This window comes from Aphelocoma coerulescens, chromosome 3 (genome assembly GCF_041296385.1).
Source record: "Aphelocoma coerulescens isolate FSJ_1873_10779 chromosome 3, UR_Acoe_1.0, whole genome shotgun sequence".
NCBI classification, from domain to species: Eukaryota; Metazoa; Chordata; class Aves; order Passeriformes; family Corvidae; genus Aphelocoma; species Aphelocoma coerulescens.
This window is the reverse complement of record NC_091016.1, coordinates 68,017,825-68,037,138: the sequence shown is the minus strand read 5'-3', so window position 1 is coordinate 68,037,138 and position 19,314 is coordinate 68,017,825. Positions and strand designations below refer to the sequence as shown.

The window sequence follows — 19,314 nt, the reverse complement described above, 5'->3', positions numbered from 1 at the left end:
TGCTTCAGCTGGGAGCAGAACTTTGCTCTAATTTAAGCTGGATCTCTAGGGCATTCATGTGTTGTAACTAGTTCTGCTGACTTCAGAGTCAGACTTACAATTCATTATTCCTAAAGGCTTCCTCAGAAGTTCAATGAGTACTGAGAAATCTCAACTTTCATTTAAGTCAAAGCTAAGCTTTACAGCACTGTAAAGTCCAAAACATAAGAAACTTCAATTAACTAAAAAAGAAAAAGTAAGAAAAACTGAGCATGGCTATTCTTTAAAATGATGTGGTTTTAAATCACATAACTTCGTGCCTGATGGTGGTGTGGTTTCAGTTCTTAATTTGGCACCAGTGCATTCTTCATTCTGTTTTGTCTAGTATTAATCAAGTATTCAGACATGGTAGTAAGCCACAAAAGAGTCATGGCAGAATTTACAAATACAAGATAGTGTTTCTTCTCCTTGATGGTGTCCCAACTCACCCAAAAGGCTGATGATATTAAGAGGAAACTTATAAAATGACCTCTGAAGGGCCAAGAAGATGAAAGGCAAGCTCCATGTATGTAGAGCATGGGCTTGTAACAAATGGCTTCCCAAAACAGCTGAATGAATGGGTAGCCTCAGGTCAGGGTTTATCTCAGAAAACTGTCATCTCCTTTCTCAGTCTGAGACAAGACGTGCCAGACTAAATAAGAGCAGTAAAAGACTGAGCTGTCCGCTGATCTTCAAAGGGATCCTCTCTGGTGAAGTCTGTGATATATTGATTCACAGCCACAGAGAGGTCTTGCCATGCTCTCACACTTCTTCTGGGTTTCAAAAGAGCAGCAGTTTTGAGAATGCTCCACCAACAGCATGTTTGATGACTAAATTCTCTGTCTGAAAACGTGAATGCACAGTGGCTTGAGAGATCTACCTTGGATTTTTGTTTTCTTCCTTACAGTGTCATTTTTAGACTTGCATATTTGCATATTAATGGTGTTCATTTGCATTCTATTTTTGTGGCAACATTTTGTCTATAATAAGCCAAAACCAAACTCTGGAAAAAATGCAGATGTAAATCTGCCCATTCAACCTTTTCCTCCTCTCTAGCTCAGTTTTCCTAATGCCTGGAGAATTGCTATTTTGTTTTAAAAAGTGAAAACCATACATAAATTTACTGCTCCCAGAAATCTCTTTACAATTCCAAATGGCACAAGTTCATACAATAGGAAATGTTCCACTAGGAGCATTTAGGAGGTGCATGCAATTAGGAGGTGGGAATCTGTCTTTCTCTAGTACAGTGTTATGGTAGCATAAGTGTACTCGTGCCAGTAGAATTCATGCAGAGGAAAACTGGAGCAGTGTAGTGGTAAGTCAGGCACAGAAGTTTGGTTCATATGCAAGTATGAAATTCTTAGGAGTTATTGTTTCCCCTGCATTTGTGAGGGAAGATGTTTTCCGAGCACCATTCAATATAATACTCCTGCACCAAAGAAAAGGCTATTTCTTTCATAGACACAGCTTCTGAAATACCAAGCATCTAGAGAAGCAGCAAGGACTGGATAAACTTAATGCCATTTCCTTGTTTGAAATATTTTTTCTTAGTCATGCAAATCCTCTTCACACACAAAATAAATGTCAATATTTTACTAGAAAAGTAAGATGAGGAACGCTGCAATTTTATCTGGGTCATTCCTATAAATAGGAAAACACAGGGAATTGCTGCTGTTGCAGAATATTCTGTCTATCAGCTTTCTCAGATCTGTTCACTGAAAAATTGTAAGCATGTTCCCCTTTCTTTCCTACCTGCCATTTAGCATTCTTATTATACACAATACAGTTCTCAGCATTTCCCTCTTCTCTCATTTCTCTCTTTTCTCTGTCCTTCTCCTTTTCCTTTTGGGATCATGCTTCTGTGGCTCTGATGGTGTTTTACCCTTTCCAATTCAATCTCTCCCTCTCTCCCATCAAGATAAATTCAAATTCCATACCCCTGTCACCCAACTTTTGCCTGGCCTGGCCCTTCACCTTGCTACCAGCCCTGGCTTCTCCCCAGCCTCACACTCTCCTGGTCATATGTCTGGTTCCCTTAACACTTTCATCATCTCATCCTTAGTACTCTCTTTTACTGTTTCTTGAGACCCAGCTTCTATTCTACAGTGATCTGGCACTGTTGAACTCAACATGACCTGCTGCCTTCAGCTGCTGGCTGTGCTGCACACCTAGGCCTACCCGATAGTCTTTCTGCTGCTCTTCTCCACACTCCCCAGGCTGTAATAATCAGCCTCTCCTCTTCCATTTCATCACTGTCCAGTTTTCCCCACTATCTGACTCTTTATCTTTCCTTCTCAATGTCTGTCATCACTGACTACCCAGGTCCTTCCTCTGTGGTTTACATTGGTGTAGAAATGAGAACTTTCTTTGTTTATTTCATGCTACCCTCTGCATGGTATTTAGCACTAGGAAATTCTCTATAACCAATCACAAAAAACTGTTCTTCAGATTCCCACGTACAATTACTTTTTCAGAAAACTTGGCAAAAGCTAAGCTGCCAATGTGCTGAGGCAATTGTCCGAGATATGCTGGTCAGTACTGGGCTACTGGACCTATTATTTTGGATGTAGCCATTTTTTGCCTCTCAATTTTCATTTACTTTGTAAACCCACACAGACACTTTTTTCCCCCCTCAGTTATATTGCTTGACACCAGGGAGACTTGACCTTTTTTTTGTCATTCATGGCAATGAAAATCATAAAGAATATAATTTCAAAACATGATAGCAAGATGTGTCAAATAAAGAATACTAAAAGGAAAACAAAATGAAACAAATCTTACATTGCAAATATTCAGTAACATTGTTCCTTTCTATTTGGGAAAACATATCTTACAGGATGAATATAGTTTTCCAGATATGTAAAAAATCACTTTTGAAGGATGATACTGAATTCTGTTTTGGCAACTTAATAGTAATTCAACTGTTTCTGCACTTGTGGTGTGATAACCCCTAAAACCAGAATTGAGGGGAACTTTATCAGGTCCTTTGCTCAGCTCTCTAGGCCGTAGCCAGCAATCCAGTAGAATTCCTGCAGCACAGGAATTCTGCTATTTCTTGACATTATGGCCTTCTACAGGCAGAGAGAGCAGAGAAGATTAGCCAGGTGGTTTTAAGTGTAAGAGCCCAGGTACTGGAAGTTATTTCATTGTCACAGTATGCAGCAGTTTTTGGTCCAATTTAACATGAGATGGGCAACCTGCCGTGTTGATATAGCCAGAGCAGCACTGTGAAAATGAAAAAGTACTTGTCTGTGATGTAATATAGCTTCAGAATCTTTCATTTTCTATTGCCAGAATAGCTCTAATGAACATATGAATGCAACTTCAGCTGCCCCAGATTTAGATAGATAATAGTTTTAGTGTTAGTGAGCCTCAGGCAGACTTCTATAACATTTGGCAACCAGCAGGAGACACAGAGGAACAGAAACTTCATTTCTTCTGAGACATTTACATCTTTTCTCTATGCTCTGGATTGGAAAAGTATCTAATGTTAAGAAACACCCTTTATACTTACTTCTGGTAGCCCCAACTGTCACAATTTCTCTTCATTTAGTTTTACTGTTTCTGTTTTTAACTAAGAACAGATGTAGAAGTGGAACTGAAAGGACTTCAGTGTCCCCCATGTTCTAAGAGAGGCAGGAGGGATATGAGTTTCTTCACCATCTGATAGTGTAAAGTCCTGGCCTGTCTATGCTCTGTCCTTTGCCCCAGGATTGGATCTACCTGTTTCACAAATTTTGAAAAAAAAGTAACTTTTACCAAGCTCAAAAGCAGATATTTAACTCTTGGCTTGAAGATTGCATGCAATAGAAATATCTATAAATTAAAATTCCTGAGAGGCCGACAATGTGGAAAGATCAAGATCCAGCACATACCATGGAATCATGGAACAGTTTGGGTTGGGAGGGATCTTAAAGACCATCTAGTTCCAACTCCTCTGCCATGGGCAGGGACACCTGTCTAGAAAGGCTCAAAGCCCCATCCAACCCGGCCTTCAACACTTTCAGACACAGAACATCCATAATTTCTCTGGGCAACCTGTTCCACCTGTTTACTACCCTCTGGGTAAAGAATTTCTTCCTAATATCAAATCTAAATACACTCTTGTGAAGTTTGAAGCCATTCCTCCAGTCCTGTCACACATGGCCTTGTAAGAAGTCCCTCTCTGGCTCTCTTGTAGCACCCACTTTCCAATAGGAACCCATCAAAAAATGAGGCAGCTAGCCCAGGGTCCCTAGTTAAGCTGTGATGGAACTCTGTTGAGTGATTCTTCTACTTACAGGATGTGATAAGAGTATTTTGTCACATCTTGGGTTGTGGTAAGAGCCTACTTTATTTTCTGTGCCTATACTCTACGAATTAGTCCTAACACTGAATCTGAAGAAATAGGAACATGAACTGTTAGAATGGAAAAAAAAATGTCCCTGTAGTGCTTCTCTGGCCCATTTTGCAGTTGCAGTAAGCTCCATCAAATGTTTTGGAGATACTGTTGGAGGAGGATACTAGTAAGCAGCAATTAATTTTGACAGCCGAGCCTCAGCAAAAGAGCAGCTCCCAGCCAAAAATGTTTCAAATTTTCTGAACAGCTTTGCAAAGATCTTGTTCAAGAAGTCTGGGAGCTAAGGTGATGCCATGATGATTTTTTGCCTTTTCTTTTATACCTTGTATACCTTTTTACAACTTCTGTATTCTTTAGTGCTTTTTGCCTACATTCTTGGGCTTGTTTGTCAAGTGGATAGACTAAACATTTTAGAAGCTTCGTAGGTAGGGATCAGTGTGCCCCAGACCCCAAGGTCCTCCCCAGAACACATTCTGTAAACCAAGATAGAACCATCCAGGGGAAGGCTCCTCGGGGAGGGGGGCTCACTTGAGCCCCTCACTGGGGAATCTTTGATAGATATGCTAATTAGTAAAACCTATAATGTTATACCAGAACTTTTGGGGGTGTGCATTGCGGGGTGCATTGAGATGCATTCGACCTGGACGTGTGCACCTAAGGATCCTTAAAATAAATACCAAGGTAAAATCCCTTTTTCCCTTCTTGCCTGTTTGACTCTTGATTTTAAGACCAGGAAAAGGCATCAAAGGTGAATTGCAGATTCTGATCTTCCCCAGCCTTTTCTTTTTTTTTTTTCTGGGAGGTGTCTACTCCCAGTCAGGTAGCAGTTTTGGAGAAGGGAATTCCTCAGCATAATGCACAAGGAAATCTCTGTGTCAGCCTCTCCTGTATCTTTCTGTGAGTAAACAAAACTAATCTTCTGGACCACCAATCAGTGATTTCTGGAAACTGATATCAGGCAAATTGAAGTTCCACAGCTCAGCTGCATTCAGATTCAGGACTGAATCACCACACAACACAGCATCTCTCAGTCCAACTGTTTGCCTGTTATAAAGGTTCAAGTTCATTATTGAATATTGACCTGGCTGAACTCCCATGCAATTGAAATTTCAATTCACTGCTCTCTTGTGATCAGTCTCTGGTACAAAGCACACATGCACACATGCCCTTACACTGGCTCTTGCCTTACTCAGGGCTTGAAATATGTGATACTTGAATGTTGCATTTTTTCTTCCTCATCTGGTAGCTCTCATTCCTCAGAAACTAAATCCTCTTCCAAGTGCAATATTATTTATTAGCTCATGATCTATTAAATAAGCTCTGCAAGTCACCACCAGTAGATCTCAGAGTCCCTGCAGTTACCAGTGTGATTTGTTCTCCTATTCCGAGGGAAGAGTGGGGAAGCTGGAAAGAAACAACCTGAACGTTCATGTTTCAGTGCTCAGTAGGAGATGTCTAGAACATGTATTCAGAACACATCCCATAGAGAAATACTGTAAGCAATGACAATCTGTAGTAAAAGCAATTTTTCCAGAATCACTGAGCCCACTTGACAAAAAAAAAAGCATCTGTTATTTCATGTGATAAAAGTACTTATTTGCAGTTTCCTCTAATCAGAGAGTTTATTAGTCTTTAGATCAGAAGTCTAACTGAGGTTAAGAGTCTTTTGATTAACCATTTTGCTAACATTTTTGGAAAGACATGTTGGATAAAAATGGGGCAAGAGAACAAGGCAGGAGCTTTAACAAAATAAAGTAACAAGCACCTGACTTTAATTACAGCTGGTGCCCTTGCTTTTCATGTATATGCATCCCAAGCCCCCAACATTGCATATGCTGATTTTCCCCCAGTACTACATCTCCAGTTCTCAGTAATTTCATCTGGAGTTTCAGGTGCTTCTGAAAAGTGCAGCTGCCTTTCTCTTGCTGCCAGTTCTGCTGGTGCTGGGGACCACAGACAGGTGATGTGCTGCCCCCTCAGATACGAATACTCGACAGTGTTACAGTTCCAGCCTCCAACCAGAGCTGCCACCTGTGAGCACTGGATGACTTGGGACAGAAAGTCCTTGGCAGGAGCTAAGCCTTAATGAGCTTAAAATGTATTGAGGAGCTGGGCAGATACAAAGCCAGGCCACAGAATAAGTAGTTGCAGAAAGTTTCCAGTGCAAAATGTTTACAAGACAATTGTTTGCATTATCTAGATGGTTTTAATTACAGGAGAGTTCAGACCGGTTGCTTAAGTTTTCCCAAGGGGTGATTAGTCACCTTGTGAATTTGCATATTTTCCACTGCTGTATTGAGGCAAATCAGCCATACTTATCAGAAGATTGACCTGGCAACCTCTGTTCTTGGCAGATTATAGTCTGAGTTTCATCATGACAGTATCAAATGTATTAGCAAATGTTCCACTGCAGGGCTGCAGCAGCCAAACTTTGGGGAGATGAGAGCGTTCCTTGTTTTAAATGTAAGAAATGTCAAGCACAGACAGAATGAAGAGGACATTTTTTTACAGCCTCTACTCATGACAGATGCAATACTTGTCAACATCTTACAAATATATTAATATTCTACCCTCTGCCACATGTTATATAGACTGTGCTTTTAGTTATGCTGAGATTTACTAAACTGAATGGAAGTAGATTCATTCCCAACAAAATTACTCATTTCAGAGAGCTCATTTTATGGTATTTTATCAGCTGTGTTGTTTTGCTTGGTCATAGGAGGCATGGACATATCAACAGCTGAGATTAGCAGCTATTTTTATTTAAAAATCAAAACCATAATATACATATTGAAAATACCAAATACTATCAATATGTAAGAAATTATGTGTTATCTACTCTTACAGATTTCACAGTAGAAATAAGTGGGGGTTTTTCAAATCAGCTTGTCAATGGCAGCATTTTTTAAGATTCTCATATCGTCACATTTTACTCACATTTCCCACTGGCTTTATATCTATTACCAAAGCAAGGGCTGCTTCCAGTAAAGACAGGCGATAATGGTCATAAATCACACTAAATGTAAATTGAAATAGATATTTAAATAAGTAAATTACATTTTTTCAGAAGAACCTAAAATTACACTTATCAAAGTAGAAAATTGTAGCATGACAATTGACAACTGACATTATTCAAGTGCCATCCAGCCTGGTTAGATGGGCTGTCCTTGAGCCTGTGTATATGAAGTGCATTATGAAGTGAAATGAAAGCTAGACAAGGCAGAACATTTGGGATCTTTTAAGTTACTTTTGTTAATATTGAAGTTGAAATCTCTGGGAATTCAGAACAAGCCAACCCTAAGTTTTAGATGCATAAGGAAAAGAACAATTAATGAGTGACAGACATATTTTCAGATATCCTTGTTTTATGTAGCAGGTCAGAATCTGATATAATATAATAGCTTACACATGTATATACATACAGACACACATATATAAACACAGAATACCTCCAATGAGAACCATATGACAAGCTTAAGCAGATTGTTTGCCATTGTTTTCCATGTGAAAACAAAATTATAAATCTTTCTTTTCTTGGCATTGGTGCCTTTGCTTTACCATGAAGCTAACCATTTAGGTCAGTTACTATTTTCCCTGGCCCATTTTTAGGCCCCTGTTATCTAGAAAGTCAGGTGTCACCACCAGAATAGTTTCTTTACTCTGAAATGTAGGGAAAAGTGTTGATTCTTACAGAAAAGAGCACCTGACTAGATTGTCTTCTGCTGACAGCCTGCATCATGCAGAGGGGGATCTTTAGGATGCTGATGGCTGCTGACACCTTGTAGCACACACCAGCAGCCCATTTGTCTTATGCAAGGGACAGAACTGAGGAGGGGCCAATATTGCACACACCATGTTTGTGATAAAGATATCCTCTCTGTAGAGTGCAGCAGTTGTGAACTACTGCCCTTCAAATTCTTCACGTGTTCACACCATCTCCTACAGTCCAGTTTGCAACAGGGAGTAGGACAGAGAGCTGGCCTGGAGCAGGAGCCACTTCTCCATACTCTTCTGCAGGGTCCAGCTGATCTTGCAGGAATTCCTGGCTAAGCCAGGCTTTTTCTCCGTCAGACCATCTGAGCTCTGCCAAGACCCTGGCTCTTTTCCTGCCTGCCACGTTGCTTACCAGAGAGCTTATGAAGCACACAGTAGAATGTATCACTTGTTGTCTTTTGCTGTGCTTCACATTTCACACTGATTGGTGTAAAGTAGGAGAGCTGCAAAACCTGATGAAGAACAGCAAGAAAACCAAGGTGGACTTGCTCACTTTTCTCAGTTGGTATAGGAGCATCTGGATACTCACAGTTAGCTGAACAGGGGAGAGAAAATATAACAAAAGTTCATGAATTGAGATAAGGACCAGGAGAGATCACACACCAAATACTGTCATGGACAAAACAGATTCAACTTGGTGATATTAATTGAATATATTACTAACAAAATCAGAACAGGATAATGAGAAGAAAGAAAGACCTTAAAAACACTTTTCCCCCACCCCTCTCTCCTTCTCAGCCCTACCTCCTCCCCACCTGCAGTGCAGGCACATGGGGATTGGGGGTTATGGTCAGTTCGTCACACAACTGCTTCACAGTTCTCCAAGAACTTCTCCAATGTGAGTCCTTTCTTTGAGAAACCATTCTCCACAAACTGCTCCAATTTGGGTCACTCTTCCACAGGGTAGAGTCCTTTGAGGATGGGCTGCTCCAACATGGATCCCCCACAGGGTCACAAGTCCTACCAGGAAACCTGCTCCAATGTGGGCTTCTCTTTGCATGGGTCTGCAGGCCCCTGCCAGGACCCTGCTCCAGCACAGGCCTCCCATGGGTTCACAGCCTTGTCTAGGCATTGACGTGCTCCATGGGTGCAGAGATGGGCATCCCTGTGATCCTCCAGGGGCTACAGGAGCACAGCTGCTTCACCATGGTCTTCACCACAGGCTGCAAAGGAATCTCAGCTCCAGTACCTGAAGCACCTTCTCCCACTCCTTCTCCACTGACCTTGGGGTCTGAATAGCTGTTCCTCTCCCATATTCTCATGGCCCTTCACTGGCTGCAATTACATCTGACCAATAACCTTTTTTTTACTTCTTTTTTGTAGATCTGTTATCCCAGAGGCATTCCCACCATTTCTGATGGGCCCAGCCTTGGCCAGCGGCGTGTCTGTCTTGGAGCCATCTGGCATTGTCTCTGCTGGACATGGAGGAAGCTTCTGGCAGCTTCTCACAGAAGCCACCCTGCAGCCCCCCTGGCTACCAAAGCCTGGCTATGCAAACCCAACACAACAGGTCATAAATTCATTGTCCTTCTATTCTGCTTGTACAGCAGCGAACACAGTGAACATCCACATTTGTAGATACAATAATTGCAGCCTAAATAATGGCAATTCCATCCAAATAAAAGTTTAGATTCTCTGCGGGTTTGTTGATAGTAGAAAAAAAAATAGTGATAGATCACAATAAACTAAGAAATTATTCAATTTTCATGGAGCATGTTGAGAATGATTTTTCCACAAGACATCCAGCTCTACTCACAAATAAAATTTCTTCTCATGGCAGTCAAACTGCACATGGTTGCAGTTCACTGTTCTCTGGTGAATGAATGTGATGGGGATGTCTCCATCCACACAATACAGAAGTTCACTGGTATTTAACTCAACCCAAACCCAGCCCTTCACAGAATTCTCAACACCTGAGTAGGAATATGGACATAAGAATAATTTTTAACAAACACAGGCAAGCCACAAAGCTTCAGCAAATATTCCTTCATATTGACAAAGCTAAATCTACGTGCCACTATGACAGAGAAGGGCTTATGGGTGCAGTTTTGTTGGTTAATCCATGCCAACAAAGAATTTGAAATGTGGTAACAGCCCAAGGCTAAAGAGCACAGATTATTTGTGAACATATTTCCACTGAACATGATATAAAGAATTATTCTTCCTGTCTAGTATCACCCAAATTAAAGGAAGGGCATTTGGTTCCTTTTATTTAAACCATTAATAAATACAGAATAATAATAAAATCATGCATAACCCAAGAGCTGCAAAAGGCATTTCAATAAAATTCTAGTGGCTCCTCCCCCTTCTTGAGTCACTGTCACCTGCCTCAAAACTACATCTGGAAAAAGGACAGAAGTGTAGCCTCCTGAAAGAGCTTGTTTTGGTGAAGTTGGCATGGGAGCACTGGGCAAGAGTTCAATCCCAGGCATCAGTTTAGGATTACGTAAGGTCAATTCTCTTTATTGTTTCTGCTGATCTTTAAGCTGTTAGAAAAGAATCAGTGTGACTTGATTCCTTTGAATGGAAAATAGCACAATGGTTCCATGATAGAAATGGTTGTGCTGATTAGGAAAGCAGTTTTCCATCACGAAAGCAAACATGTGGCCACACTCCCATGCAAGTATGGAGTGCCATGTGGTTACTTCTTCTTTTTATGCAGCCAAAACAATAGCCTCAACTCTTGCTTGACATGGAGGATTGATGTGGAGGTATGATCTGGACTCCAGAGCTGTTTGAAGACCAGGGTTTTGGGAAAGTCATCAAAAGCTCTCTGTCTGGATTTTGCTTTGACGATGACTGACATTTTAAAAGAATTCTATTCATTTCTGTCTTTTCACCAACATATACAAGCAAATCATCCTTTCCTCCTAGTAGCTGAACCAGATTGTCTTGAATTAATAAAAATCTAACTAAGGAAGCACAGTAAATGGTTTTGGGAGCATCAGTACAGGGGAATCAAGGATCTATCTCAGTTCCTGTTCTATATGGCATGCTTTCCATCATCTGTAAATCACTACACTCCATGGAGTGATACTCACTGTGCTGGAGGAAGAAAAGCACATTGTTTGGTATCTTGTACGAAAAGCAGGTGAGGAGCATGTAAAGGCTGTGGATGGTATTAATGTATGGATGCCATATTGCAGCAGCAGCCAGGGCAACTCATGAAGGGCAGGTCTTACAGCTCTCATCTTTGCTGCCTTATTAAATCTGTGCAGGTGCCCAAAATGGGGTTTTAGTTGAGGTCATCCTGATGCTTACTCCTCCTTTCTGATCTATCTTCTGTTGTAATGAGCTTAAGTCTCATTTTCATCTCCCATTATTTATGAAATTTGCATAAAGTTAAGTATCTTTGCAGCATACCTGCAGTCCAGACAAGAGAATTTCAAGTCAGACAGTGATCACAAATAATGTTGATGGTGATTAGTCAAGGGGCACACAGTTATACAGAGCACTCACATAAGCTTGCATTTCTCCAGGAAGCCAAACTAAGACTGAAAAATCCCAAGTGGTTCAGGCTGTTCACACTGGACTTTTTTTTTTTTTTAGTTATATTGCTGCCTAACATCGTTGTCTGCTAAGTTAAAACACTGATCAATTGAAAATGAAATATTTAAGTTTTTCTTTTGGGAGATACTTTAACCTGAGTAAAATCAGATCTGTTCCAAAACCAGAAGCTGAAATTCTTGGAAAATGTTTCCATAAACATGTTTCAATTTTTTTATTTGTGTGTAACACAACTCTTAGACTTCAGCTGATTGATTCAAATGCAAACTGCTTGCTTTCTTGAAACCATTTATTGATTTAGATCCAACTTCACAAATAGTTTCCATTCTCCCTGAAAGCACTTTCTGGCAAAACAATTCCTCGCAGCTCTGTCGGCTCCAAACATTCCAGTGTCATCACTCTCAAAAGCAAAGTGTATGAGGACATAATATAAATGGTAGCTAAACACAAAGAAGGAACAAAGCTGCATAAAGTTGTGGAGGAGGTAAGGAATCTTGAATTAATTTTATTCTAAATTCATTCAGATTGGAAAATTTAGAAAGGGTGGTTCTTATGTGCCCTCATGAGTGGAACAACGATTTATTTGAGGACTGAGAGAGGCTTTTCCTCCCTGCTTTTGCCAGAGTTCCCATGTTTAATTTCTAACAACAACCATAGAGACTTTAAATTCTGTCTCCTTGTGTCCTGCTGCTGATGAAACTTGGTGGTGCCAGCAGAGCATCAGGAGCTTCTCACTGGTCCCATGCAGCCAGTTCAGCAGGCCACTGGGAAAGATCAGTACTGCAGGCACTGAGGATGCACAAGGGGAGGTGATCCTGCTACCCTGCAGACCCACCCCCTACTTCCCAGATGCATGTGGTGCTGTGCCAGGGGACAATGGGCCACTTCAGGGCTGAAACTCAGAAACTTGTAAGGAGGAAAGTTCTCACAGGGGATGCAAGAGCCACACTGTGTGCCCATCTTTTGGGGGAGGGATTACAGCAATGCAAGTTTTATCTCTCTTAGTCATGCTTGCACAGACAGTTCAACATCTCTGAGAACCTGCTAGACCCAAAGATCAGCTGAAGCATGCAAATCTTCTCCATGTGACTGCTGTTTGGCAAACCTTCCTTCAATTCAATTATAAATTACAGTGCAGGAGCAGGAAACGAAAAACAAGCTCCAACCTATTTATCAAAGAGCCAAGTCTGGTCTTTACATAATAACCATGACTTGTTTTTGGAAAATATTGAAAGCAAAGGTTGGACAAATCAAAGACCACAGAACAGCAGATATGCTTTCTTTTGCCCTGTTCACTTTAATATGCAACTTTCTGACCAAATATTGCTAGAACTGGCTCTTGTTGGCATCAACAGGTAATTAACTGACAAGTATATGCACTTATGAGATGAATTTCTAATCCTTAAAAAAAATAGCACTATTGCCTTGCTTCCAAACAAAGGGTGAGAGAGGTTTAGAGAAAGAAAGTGCAGTGCACTTGTTAACTAAGAGGATTAGAAATCCTAAGGTACAGACAAGCTTGAATAACATTTTTTCACAATATTTGATTTGATAAGCCATGCCACTAGAAAAACATCCTAAAATATGACCAAGCACTAGACTTAGAAAAATAATAGGATTTTCAAAGAAGAGTAAAAAGTTCAACAGACATTGATAAAGAATGTTTGGGAACCAAGAGTAAAAGTTGTTGAAAACTTTGTTAGAAAACTACTGTGTTAGGAAGCAGAGATTTAAGGAAATAAAAACATTTCACAGGAATGTAAATAACTGTTGGACCCTTTAAGATTTCATAAACATACTTGTGCAGTATCTGATGGACCTGTGTATGAACAAGGAGTCAAAATGAAACATTCTGACAAAGCAATTTTGCAAGGCACTTTTGATATTATGTGGGCCATGTTTTGTCATTTTGGGGCTGAAAAATAAAATTTGAAATGCTCATATTTTTCACAGAATGAGCATAATCCTTTGCAAATCAATAGATAGATGAGTAGGTTTGTTAGCAGTCACTGCCACCCCGAATACTCATTAGAGACTCTTGAAAAATTGTTCACAGTGATGGAGAGGCAGTGAAGAGAGTTTCAAATTTTCAGTTTACCATGACAAATGGGGAAATTTCTTCACTATGAGGGTGGTGAGGCACTTGGAAGTGTTCAAGGATGGGGCTTCGAGCAACATGGTCTAGTGGCAGGGGGTTTGGAACTAGATGATCTCTAGGGTCCCTTCCAAGCCAAACCATTGCATGATTCTATGATGTCCTAGTCAACTGCAAGATGAATACCCACAATTATATGGTCAAGCAACCAAGGAGAAAGAGCATGAAACAAAAATACCACAAATTTTACAACATCAGCACATTAGACCATCAGATTATGCAGATAGTAAGTCTCTAAGGTAGGCCATATAATATCATTCATGTGGTTCCAGAACAATTAAGTAGAGTTATTGAAACTATGTTTTGCTGAGACTACAACTAATTTTACATGTCCTCCTTTGTTTGTACTTTTCCAGGTCATAAGAATGGCTGAATCAAATGACAGTGTGACGGTTGTGTCCAAATTTGTGTAGTATATACAGATGAGAAATTTGATCTTGAAGGTGATGCATGACAGCCTCTTGGGAAACTGCATGCAAAATTCAGATATCTACTACTGGAAATGCAGCATGCATAAAATGTAACTTTTTCTTTTTTATTATTTTCCCATGCCAAGTTTTCTACTATTAAATTGCATGCATTTAATATAATCTTTGTGTATTGCTGTGACATGATATCTGCTTTCATCTCTTAGCCATGGCCTCAGAGGATCAGTTCTGCTCCATTTAGGAGCAAAATCTGGATTGTACACTGGGTTGTGCTGACAGCACAGGCAGTGATACAATCAAAAGATTTTGGAGTGAACTTTGCATTGAAGTTCTTTAACCTACAAAACAACTGAAAAGCAGTCACATTAGCAGAGTTCAGACAGGCTGGTTTATCAGGCTCCTAAGATGACTGGCCATGCATCGGTGGCCTTTCTGTGTCTCCCTCTCCAGCAGTGTAGACATGGCTTACTATGTCAGAGGGAAATCAGAAGTACAAGGATCGCAAAAATAGCATAAAAAAAATACTGACCTAAAGTCACGCTTGACAGGTTTTAATTCTGTTGAGACAGTATTTATCTCCATTACACCCTTTGCAAATAAGCTATTTGTCTTAAGCAATACTTAGTCCTTTTCCAATGTATCTGGAGTGGGCACTTGCTTACATAAGTAAATGTAACACCAGCAGGAGGGCCTTTCCAGGGTGTTGCAGATTGCATCTCATTAACCTGTAATTCTGTGCAGCAGGAGGGGGACCAGTGAATTAAAGCTTCCTCTTTTGTTCCTAGTCCACTGCAATGCAAACCCAACAAAAGCACAGTCCGGGAACAACCAGGATAAGTCAGAATGTCAGCAAAACCACACTTTGTTTTTCAGAGGGCCTCAGAAACCTGTTGTTTAGGGCTTTTGCTGTGAAGGAGATGATGCAGAAAGGTCAGGCTTGCCTGTAGACACCCTCCTACTTTTCTACACAGCAGGTAGTTTTGTTCCCTGCCAGAGAACATGGCCTGTCAGAAAGAGGGATACTTGTTTTTTAAAAAATCATGCCATGCATACAGTTCTGTGGTGAGTGAGTGCATTTAGAAGCATCTTCCTCGTCACTTGACAAAATTTGCCCCTAAGGTTCTGAATCAAATTATTGTCTACTCTAGAACTCTCTGAAAGCAACACAAAACCAAGATGTAACGCAGGTCTTTGTGTTACAGCAGTTATAATCAAACTATTGTTCATGTGGTAATTGAGCTCCTGGAAAAGGGTATTTGAAAAAGAGGGTTAAGAGTAGGTTTATAAAACTTAAGTATATACCTAATCTGTCTGGGAAAATTCTTAATGTACTTTACATGCTTTCAAAGCTGTCTCTGACCTTAATGTCAGAGCAACAGACAGAGTATGGAGGTATGTAATTAATGTTTCCATTTATAAAAAAACACAGAAAATTTTGTATTTAAAGCTGTCTGTTTCTATGCTAAATCTATGTACAAAGGTATAATGTATGTTGTGTGTCTGTCTAATAACAGCTAATAAAACAATATTGGTTAGTAATGAAATTGCCACTTGCCAGAACATCACTGTAAAAATTTCAAGGCCAGGCTTCAAGAGCTCTGCCTGACCTTTCTACAAAGAATATGAAAAGAAATGGACAATGGCCATTTCTACATCACCAAGAACCTTCTTTTCAGCTGACATTAAGCCATAGAAACAGTGGGACTACAATAGCCATCTGAGATGCTGGTTTCTGACACTCTCCTAGTGACTCCAGCTTTATGTTATTTCACCAAGCTGACTGTTTGTGGTATCACTCTCAGTCTCTGACAAATGGGTGCTTCAAAATGGCCTTCAAGGCAGTCAGTAAGGAGAGGAGTTTCCTACAGTCTCCTAGGACTTTCGTTGTATCACTGACATTTGTTCAACAAACTGCCACTTAAAACCAACTAATAGGAAAGTCTGGAAACCAAACCACTTCCTAAAATGCATCCCTGCTTGTCCATCACTTGCTGGGCAAAGGTGGTGATACTAAGCTAGTGTGATTGATTAAAAGTGGGCTATGGCACCAGTCCTCATTTGGCCATACTTCTTGATAAACATCACAGCTGTCCTAAGAAGGAGTTTGTTAATCTGTTGTTGTCCAAGGTATATTCTGCAAATATTTGGAGGCTGGATCATCACCAGAGGATGTGGTGGAAGAATAGGATGGGATTTAACTGAGCAAGAACTGTTGTGTAGAGCTGGGATTCCCACGTGAACTGGTGATAACTACCAAATCATGGCAGATGTTTTGAGTAACTAAGCCTCTTGCCTGTGGCTTTCTATTGGGATTGAGTGTTACATTGTCTTCAACTTTTCCCAAAACCCATAGGAACACAACTATCTTTGAGACTCCAGTCATCTTCCGAGCATGATGTGAATTCTCCCAAGGGTTCAAAAGCTATGATGAGGTGACATCATAGTCAAAGTTCAAGCTCATGGACTTTTTCCTTAGAAAACCAGACTAGCAAGCCTGTCAAGGAGCTTAGTTACTTTCAGAATTTGACAGGAGGTGAGCAGGATTTCTGAGCTTTACTTAAATATTTATCCAAGTACTTCCTTTTATAATGTGTACTTGACTGCTACATAAGTCCCTTCTTCAATTATTTTAATGAATTTCTTTGCTTTTTTTATCCATTGCAGTAACCTGCAAGTTCTTGAGACAAAGCCTGGCCCACTGGGGAGTAGCAGACAAACTTTTGCTTACTGCAAGGTAAACCTTTTATCTCACCCAGCTGCTGAGCCAGGAGGGCTGGAGTAGAATGGTGGTAGAGTGCGGAGGGGGAAAGGGCTGAAGAAAGTGCAGGGGACACAAAAACCCCTCCTGTTGTGCTCCTTCAGTGAGAAGAAAGCCAGCTGAGAGTGGGCTTTTCTTCTTCCTCACAAGCTACAGAGTGAAGAATAATTTAGTATCTTACAGTTTTACATCTTCTGAAGCAGAATGCTGCACACTAGAAACACTCTCTTTCCACATTTCTTCCCCCACTCCCCCCCCCCTCCATGCTTTTGGCTGTTCCCAACCTTCTGAGGTTTGACCTGAGAGTTCAGAGGGAGTTTCAGGACACTTCAGCAACAGCTTTCTGTGTCATAGCAGATCTAGAGTACCATAAAAATTCCTTCAAAATGTGAAGTCAAATGTTGAGGCAGTCCAAGATGAGAAAACAGGCACTGATGTGCTGTCTGCTTTTTAGTTGTTTTCAGCTATTATTTCAGTCTAATTCATTGCATAAGAGGAGAGACTGTGACAACAATTTGTGTTTCATACAGCTCACCATTGCAGAAACAGTCCCTATGCAATTTTATATTCTCAGCACATCTGGATGAGTTGCAAGTGAAATCAGTCATTTTGAAAAATGACTACAATTTTCATTATTTTGCAGTAATCTTTCAGTCATCCGGTTAGCATAATGAGTAAAAGTAACAGACTTTCAGTGAACTGACCAGTCTTCTTGCTTGGTTTTTATCCAGTTGTTTTATGAAACGCCTAAAAATTTCAAGCAGCTCCTGAAACATCTGGATTGCTATTCCCATAGAACCATAAAATCTGACGTTATTATGCTTTCATGGAGCAAAGTGACTGTCCTGGGCTGAAAGAGTCCCAGATAAGGCATGACCCAGGTATCAGCACCTATGGACATGCCAGAACTGAGCCTGGGCTCTGTGCAAGGCTCCTTAGGCATTTTCCCAGTGGAGAACAGCATTGTGTAAAATGTCACTATACACTTGGCACACAGGAGGAGAAAACAAACAGATGCAAACGTTCAGAAAGGAAGTCAAACTGTAACAAACGAAGTCGCAGTAGTCTAAGTGGGGAAGATAAGCACTGGCTCCTCTTCAATTGCCTGTCAACAGGACTGCTCATATCTCCAACACTTGGCCTGGGGAGCGGTTTTTCCCTTTGCAGTATCTGTCCCTCATGCATGTGCAGCTTTCCACACATGCTGGGCACACTGCTCCTTCTCCCTGGCTTGGGGACATGCTCCCTTTGCTTGCCTCCTTCTGAAATCCTCCTGCTGGCCCTTTTCTTTTTTCCTACGTGTCTCTGCCCTTACAGTTATTTCTTTCAAATCATGTGTGAGTTAAAAACAGAAATTTATTATCTCTGCCACACAATCCTGTACCTTCTAGCTTCTGCAGGTTAAGGCCTCTCCACACACTTCTGCCACAATCCTCCACCTTCCCCCGTCTTTCCTTGCTTCCCTCAAGCTGTGGAGACAAGAGGGTCAGATTATAATTCTCACTTTCTCTTTCAATTGGATTTAAACTGTTTGCACATCTTTCTTGGACCAATAACTTATGTATTTATATATTAACTAAAGCTCAATGATGACATTAATTAGGCTGTTGTGCACTCTCTAGCTTCTTCCACACCCCAAGGTTTCCAATCTCTGAGTTTGGAAGGGGAAGAGACTCTCTGGAGGGAGAGACTCTCTGGAGTCTCAGGGGCTGGTGATGGGCACTCATGTTGCGTGTTTTTATTGCCTCAGGGAAGTCACGACGTGCTCAGCCTCTCACTTGCTCACTCTGACATTTGCAGCCCTCTCACAGTGCCAGTATCCCGGCATGACTGGGGGCTCAGGCAGGTCCAAGAACAGGCACGGCTCCCAAAAAGGGGAGAACAGGAGGGAACTGCCTCCTCCCAGTGAAATGATGCCTCCATGCCAGACCCTCTAGATCAGGGAGTGCATCCTGGCTCACACGCTGGGGCCAGGCAAAGACAGAGGCTTTCCCCACTGTTGCAATTTCCCAGTGGCTCTGAAGCTGCTGGAAGGAAGGTGCAGTGCTGCAGGGGTGGGGGAGGCAGATGCAGGCTGGCTCCTGGTGCTCAGCTGAGTTGTAGCAGAGATAATGGAGGGGATTTTAAAGCTTTTCTCAAGTCCTCTCCTTTGGGAAATCGAAATGTGAGTGTAGTTCATCTATGCCTACACGTTCAGACTTCATAGCAACATGCACCAAGTCCTGAGAGCTAATTGTATATAGTTATCTCTGTTGATTAGCTAGGCTGCTCTCTGAATTTGAAAGGTAAATTCAAGTAAATGGTTGGATGTATAACAAATGCTCCTGCTCCACAT

The 19,314-nt window shown here is 41.0% G+C and overlaps 1 long non-coding RNA gene across 3 annotated transcripts in view; it reads right to left on the bottom strand.

Moving 5' to 3' along the window:
* Nucleotides 1–19,314, bottom strand: part of LOC138107284 (uncharacterized) — a 54,170-nt gene that overhangs the window by 11,859 nt on the left and 22,997 nt on the right. The window contains exon 1 of one of the 3 annotated variants that reach the window (XR_011149376.1): nt 18,364–18,441. The exons of the other annotated variants lie outside the window; for them this stretch is intronic. This is a non-coding gene — a long non-coding RNA (uncharacterized lncRNA). Of the gene's footprint in view, nt 1–18,363; nt 18,442–19,314 lie in introns of those variants that run through there. 3 annotated transcript variants of the gene reach the window in all.